Source organism: Artemia sp. Qi Xiang Cuo, chromosome 12 (genome assembly GCF_049724085.1).
Source record: "Artemia sp. Qi Xiang Cuo chromosome 12, ASM4972408v1, whole genome shotgun sequence".
In the NCBI taxonomy this organism is placed as follows: domain Eukaryota; kingdom Metazoa; phylum Arthropoda; class Branchiopoda; order Anostraca; family Artemiidae; genus Artemia; species Artemia sp. Qi Xiang Cuo.
In genome coordinates, this window is record NC_142805.1 from 49,968,103 (window position 1) to 49,976,105 (window position 8,003).

The 8,003-nt window shown below is 34.4% G+C and overlaps 1 pseudogene; it reads left to right on the plus strand.

Moving 5' to 3' along the window:
* Positions 1–277: 277 nt before the first annotated feature.
* On the plus strand, positions 278–3,488 carry LOC148946223 (uncharacterized; annotated as a pseudogene).
* Positions 3,489–8,003: the final 4,515 nt, after the last annotated feature.

Below are 8,003 nucleotides of genomic sequence, written 5' to 3' on the forward strand. Positions count from 1 at the left end.
ACAAAATGGCTATCTCAAAATTTTGATTGGATGTGTTTGGGGAAATAGTGGGCGTGGAAGGGGTGCCTTGCAATGACTTTCGGCTACTAAAAAGGGCACAAGCCCTTCCAATTTCCAATCGAATGAGCCCTTTTCGAAGTTTCTACGATAACTCCTTCAATACGAAGTGCCCCGGTTTAAACAAAAAAAATAAATAAAATAAATAAATAATACATTGTGCCAACATCGTTCTTTACTTAGGAAGCGCTATTGCGCTGCCTATGATAGGCCAGAGCATATGGAACACGTGAGTCTATATGAGCTGTTCTCTTGGCATGAACGTGAAAGACTGGGCAATGATGAAAAAATGTTGCTCAAAACAGGTGCATTTTTTTTACGACGACGCACTCAAAACCGTTTATCATATAGCAAAAAAAGGTAAATCCTTTTGAATCCGACGAGAAGAAAGAGCATTATTACGGTATGCTTTCGAAATTGTTCAAGCCATGGAGAAATGAACGCGATATTCCTGTTCATGGCTGCAACAATTTCGAAAAATATTGCATTGAAAGTGAAAAATATCCAGCCATGATAGCCTATCATGAGAATTTGGTAAATAAAACCACATGCGATGCCGAATTTGAGACAAGATTACGCCAGCGAGCCACGGAAATTCAGGCTAATGAAATGAATGACTTAAACTGATGGGCAGCAGGAGATTGATGATCCAAATAACGCTATACAAGGAGAGATTATTGATAGAGCGGCTGATGCTATTGAAGATTTAGTCAATGCGAATATACAGCTACTAGAGTCAATCATAAGTGAAGAGCTGTCAAATGACTTCAATTTCCTTAATTTAGTTCAGAAGAGAATTGTTGACAGAATTTTAGGCAACCTAAAAAAATGGCAGCAATGACAAACCCATCAGACTGATAGTTTCTGGCTTTGGGGGAACAGGGAATTCAAGGGTAATTAGTCCACTTAGAAGGTTTCTCCTAGGGAGGATCGTCCAGTAGTTGTTATGGCCCCAACTGGACTTGCTGCTCATAGTATAAAGGGTGTTACCATTCATCGATGTTTAAGTCTGCCAGTTGACCAGCAGACAACTGCAAAGTATGAAGCATTATCCACCGAACAATTGCTGACATTACGAAAAACACTTAGACGAACTCGACTCTTCATTATAGATTAAATATGCATGGTTTCGTCTCTTATGCTGATATATATTCATTTGAGCTTGATGGAAATTAGATCTATTAATTTCCCAATGGGAAATGCCAACTTTGTTCTTTTTGGAGATTTTCTTTAATTGAGGCCGTGGTGGCAAATCCACTGTTTATTCCTCTTACTCGTCTAGAGATCCGAAATAGACTTGGATTCATGGGATCCTTTAATCTATGGCATGAATTTGAGTATGATGAGCTGACAATCAACATGAGGCAAAAAAGGACAAGCCATATGCAGATATTCTTGCAAACATAAGCTTGGAAATTGTGAAGGAAAGCATCTCCAGTGTCTTTCTACATGAAAGTTTGGATGCATCTTGTGAGCCACCTCATAATAAATTAAAAAATTATTTTGTCATTTGTGTAAGGAAAGCAAAGTGCCAGTTTTTTTGAGGCCCACAAACCACGACTGTAGGCTAATAAACAACACACTGCTAAAGGAAACGAGCTCGGAACATGTTACACTGACTGCCATTCATTGTCTTTCTTCTGTTGCCAGAAATAAAAGATTTGAAGAAGAAGCAGCGAAAAGTGTTTCGAGCTTTGAAGATAACAGCAAGCGAACATCTGGTGCATTAACAAAATTGGTACTACCAATTGGTGCACGAGTAATGTTTCAAAGAAGCATTGCTGTGGATAAAGGCCTAGTAAACGGATCTATGGGCTATGTTACAGAGTTTAAAATTATACCATCTGGTGAGATGGTGAATATTTTGGTACAATTTGATGGTCAAGAACTGTTGACAAGCATAGGCCATGTTACAGTTTGATTTGAAGAAGTCAAAGAGGTTTATTACACTAGAAAATAATTACCACTGCAACTAGCATTTGCAGTTACTATTCACAAGTCTCAAGGCCTCTGCTTGGAATGTGCTATCGTTGATGGAGGAAGTCGTTATTTTGGACCGGGGACGATTTATGTTGCAGTATCCAGAGGTACCACTAGCGCAGGGATGCATCTTGTGGAACTTGATCCAAGTAAAATTAGTGCTGACATGGAAGTCATCTCGAAGTATAATCGTCTTAGGAGTAGTTTTAGACCAGATCCTCCATTATTGAAAATCATCCAAACACCAACAACTAACTTGAACGATGATGTCATGGAAATAGTTAGCATAGGAGATGTTTATCCAAAAAGGAAGAAAAGTAAGACTAGTGCCGAACATGCAATCATTGGAAAAGGAAAAAAAAAGAAAGGCAGCAATAGAAGATTCGTTTGCAAATAAGACGAAATGCCGAACAACAATGTCTATAACAAATGAAGCAAAATCAAACGATAAGATAGTGCCAACGAAAGGTGATAACGTTCTCCATGGTATTGAAGGAAACAAGAAAAGATCTAACCAAAACCAGCTCTACCAAAGGGGTATTGGTGCTGGTAGAAAAGGTTTCCAAAATAGAGATTGTGTTTCATGCTATGCAAACTCTGCAGTTCAGTGCGTTTTCAGCTTACACAGAATACTTTTTGATATGTTGCAGAATTCACAAGGCAACGTTGCAGCTGAAATGTTACGGCTAGCAGTGTCGTCCCTTGACAAGATTGAGTCAAGAATCCAGCTAAGATCGTTACTGTCGACTGTGTAAGGGTTTGCTGAGGACGAACAGCAGTCACTCTACGAGTTTTTGGATGCTTTGTTTAGAGGTATGGATGAAGAAAACTTGGAAACAAACTCATCAATTACCCTCAGTCCCCTTAGCAAACTATGTCAGTTCAAGAATCATAAATTTTTGGCTTGTCACCGCTGTAACTGGAAACAAATTGATGATATATGACAAATGGAAAGTGTGCTATTTTCCAGTTTCAGGAGTTCTAAATCCGCTGTACCAGCTCATGAAGAGGTTGTTGAGACATCGGGCATTCAATTTAGTGAAGTGTCAAGTCTAAATCCTGTTGGAAAATTTTGCCCAATCGAATATCAACTAACATCACACACAGTTTTTACTGAAATGCCGCAGTTTCTTGCGATTAACTTGGACAGGAGTGCAATGGCACATACAATTATGAGAAGTATAATTGGTTTTGATCCAGATCACATATTGCTGAAAAGAACAATGAGTGATGTCATATCTGACGTTAGCTACAATGACATCGTGGTATCCTTGGAGCGATACAGAGTAATAGCCATCGTTGCTCATTCAGGTATTAATTTCAACTCCAGTCACTATTATGTTTAAAGGCGAACGTTGGAAGGTACATGGTGTATCTGCGATGATTCAAATGTAAAATTGATGGGTAAACAAACGATGGGCTATTCAGGTATGAATTTTGCTGTTCTTTAAAGATATAGCTAATATTTTTGAAAGTGTTTTTTAACTATTTTTATGTCTATGTTTTAAACTAAACTATACCTAAAGATAATATAACTTAAGGGAACATATTTTAAAGTAGTTTTAACTTTTTTTTTATCTATTTTATGAACTAAATTAGACTTAAGGAAAATATAGCTATTGCACTAAAGAATAACAACTTAGAAAAATTCGCCTGCTTCTAGTTCATATTTAATTACTTAATAGCAGAATTTATTTTTGAAAATAATTAGGGAATTTGTAATCACTTTTAAGACCACGTGGGCGTATTCACTACATAATGAATCGACATTTGTATATGAATGAAGTGTACATAGGTTTAAAATAACAATGCTGTTTGGTTACATACACTTGAAGCTAGAATCATAGCTGATGGTGAACCAAAGGCAAACCAGCACACCTGGAAAACTTGGTGTGGTAGCCCTGTGCCTGGGCATTACATTATAGATTTGACCTGGGTTAGCCTGGATAACAAATCCATACATTTTTCTCCCCTGGTCCATCTTAATTCATTGTATTTTTGATTTCTTTGGAAATTGTGATGAAATTAGAATCACCATCAGCGGCACCTCCACGTTGGCGGAAGAGGGGCAACAGAATGGAGTTGGACATATTATTCATCAGTCTCAAGCAGGTGCGCATATGTTCTTAAGTGATTTCACGTGAAATTAAGCTTTTCAAAAATAACATGTAAAATTTGTATTCGCCACACAATTTTTGAAAATAATGGCGAAAATCTGGGCATTAAAACTGATAATTTTCAAATTCATACGTAACTGCCGCGTCAACCTGCGAAACTTTGTTCTCTAACACGTTTCTAATGTTTTAGTCTTTTCAAATGTATTTGTAAGAGGCCTAAGGCAATAATTCTAAAGAAATTTATTATTTTTTTAATGGGGAAATAGAAAACCTTTGAATAGAACGATGGATTAAATTATACCACATTTACTCCTCTACATTTTTCGGGAATACTACGAATTCGTGAACGAAAGTATTTAACTCCATTCTGGCAAAGTTTGCTGTAATAAACAGATTTCTAGTTGTTTTACAAACTGACCTCTATTTCTAGAGTGCAAATTGGATGTAGCTAACACATGATGACTACAATTCACTTAATAATGGCCAACTGAGGTCACATGTTGAGCTATTCGGGGCCAGATAGTACTCAAACATAATTGGGAAATCATAAATTCAAAGAGAACAGTATTGCCATACGGTATGTATTATGCTATTATGTTTCGTACTAACGAGTTTCACAAAATTCGCAAAAAAAAAAAAAAAAAAATCAACGGAATCTCTGTTACTGGGGGAATAACAATTAGCTATTGATTCTAATTACAAACTGTATGATGGTGAAATTGATCAAATTTAAGGCCTTTACGTCTGTGTCAATATCAAAGCAGTACTGAAAATTAGTATTCAACAATTTTCTTTTCATTTCAACATTAAAAAATTAACGTTTTAAGACTGTGTTTAATTCAATTCTTTCTTCACAATAATCTTCCTCTCTATAATTAACAAACAATATATATACTTATCATATATATTTGCAATATAATTGACAATATATTTGCCAACTAACAATACTTTTAACAAGGGTAAATGCGAAAGGAATAAATTGAATGGTATTGTTAAATTTTAAAGGTATATCTCTTTTTAAAATTAATTTTTCATTATATTATAATAAAATACAACAAATTTAATTTAAAATACTATAAAAACAAAAATAACACAAAGATCTAAATTGAAATATGTGCCACTATTATACTTGAATAAGGCAATAATCATAGAATTAATTTACTAGAGCAGCAATACACCTAGACATGACTTTTAAAACATTTCATAGTTTTTCTTTCCGAGATTGGAATATTTAAAATTAAATTTTAGTAAAACATATATAATATGAATACAGAAAATGTAATTGTTTACTTTAATTGTAATATAATTTAGTTAAAATTGGACAAATTTCACGCACTTTTAAAAAAAATCATTGTTTCAGTTTGGAATAAATTTTAATGTTGAGTAAAATTGCTCCTAAAGAGAAACTTTAAACTTCCATTGACATAGATATTGTAGCTTAGAACTTTTGAAGTATTTGAAAAATTCAATTTAAACTACTTTTATCCGTCAGGTAGTTTTTCAACAAGTCTATGTTATATAAATTTTTTTTCCTTCCGTTGGATTCTTAACTCACTGGCTATAAATATATATAGCTCTATATACCTAAATCTCAAGTGATTTATTAAGTACAAATTGAAATATGATGATTTTCAATACTGACAGACTGCGTTGGCTCTGCAAATTAATGCCATTATCGAGGTCGAACTCGAGATCCTGTTTTACGTTTGGTTTCAAGGTCAAACCCGCATAACAGGATCCAGATTTTTATAATTAATTTCCTTTTAAAAAATCGATTAAATCTTTATAATCATTACAGTAGACATGTCCAATGACAATTGCATTTAAATTTGTTAAATAATTACAACGTTCAAACAATAATACACTCCTCTTCATTCATTTTGACTCCTGCAAAATGAAATTGAGCTGTTATTTATGTACTAAATGAATAATCTTTCTTTTATATTAAGGGGATACAAATGGGTAATATAGAAAACCTAGCAATTGAGATGGGAATCAGATTTGTAATTCCAACTAATAGTCGATTAGGGAGATCTAAAACAAAAAAGTTTAACTTTTTGGTTCAGTTTCCTCGGCGTTCATCCCCATTCCAAACTGGCAGGAATATTGACAACCTGAGCAGAACACTGAGTTATAATAATAATAATAATAATTTATTTTTGACCCACTATACAGAAAATGAAGTGGAGTAACACAAGAAAAGAGAAAAAACAAAAAAAACCCACAAAGATACATTTAACAACAACACAATAAATAAATAGTACACTCAATGCGCTGTGGCTACCCGGATAAGTGGGTGGTTAACACCCAAAGTAGCATAAATGTTCTCTTGAAGATGGCTACTTTGTCTGACAAAACAATTTACAATATCCGGAGCGCCAAAAATCCGCATCATCTTTCTATTACTGTATCTGCGAGGTAGATACAATAAAAACTTGCAATATCTGAAATACATAATTCTAATATCGCTAATGTCCCCTGGCCGAAACAGGATGTGAAGGCCAGCTTGGAACAAAACTGCATGGTCACAAAAGCTCGAGTACAATTTAGCCAATGCTTTTCTGTTATATCTTCCCCTGTTGGGGACAATTTTGGCGTACCCCAGTTTCAGCTTCTCTTTAATATCACTCAATGCCCGGAAACGAAATAAGGTAAGCGATTTATGTCACGCCAACTTTGAAACAAATAGAAGAGTGTACAATTATGAGTCTTTTATGCAAATAATTTAGGCTAGAACTCGATCATTGCAAAAAGTCTCATATTATTGAAATATTATACTTCAATTAAATATTTTTTTCTAACTTATTCGTTTCTTGTATTGCTCCAAAAATATCAGTCTGTCACATTTACATATCGAACAAAAATAAAAACATTACATTTTTTTCTGAGCATTATGGTTCGTTTACACATTGCGGAAATCCTTCCGTTTCTGTTCGAACTATGGCTAAAATAACGCTGCGTTTTACGGCAAAGACTTCAAATTATTGCGACAGCGTGACCTATGTTATTACCCTCTTCTGAAAGCTGTTGAGCAACAGAGCCAAATGACACCGTTTTTCTTAGTTTTCTTATATCCTGGGTGCGCAGGATCATGCAAGCTGGGGTAGCCTTGAACCAAAGTTATAAGATCGTGCAGTTTTTGATAATCCATACTTACGGTTTTAGTCATTTAAAAACCTTGCCAAGATTCCGTCCCGATCTGACCAAAACGTTGCGGAAAGCTAGAGATTTTTTCTAGCACGAAAACGGACGGAATTTCAGCACAGATTGCTAAATCCGCATGAATTTCCGCAATGTGTAAACGAACCATTGTTGTAAATTAATAGGTGCATTATTTCTTACTTATGCATATTGTACTTGTCCAAATAATTTTTTTTACTTTTCATCGGAAATTGAGCAAACTTTTATTCTGAAGTCAGGAATATATTTCATAGTATTATAAGTAGTCGTACAAAGAGAAAACTCATGATTATAGGAATATTTCTTTCCCTGACTGAGAGAAATATTAGAGCCAAAACTAAAGCCGCACAAATTGTTAGCCCCTAGATTAGCGATAATACATTTTCTTAAAGTCATATGTTATACTATAATTAATTTAGTGTGCATTATAAAAGCATTTGTGCATAATGGTAACTTATAATGATTTCTAATAACACTCTCATTAAACCCGTTTTAAACCAAAGTTCCAAAACTAAACGAGGAAATTATTTAAATATATACTTTCTTTCAGTAGGAGACAAATTCATTTATTTAACGAGAGCTTTTGAAATTAAAAAGACTGTAGATGAAATTGTAAAGAGCAACAATGTGCTTGTAATTATGATAAGTAATTGTTCTTTGTGCTTTCAT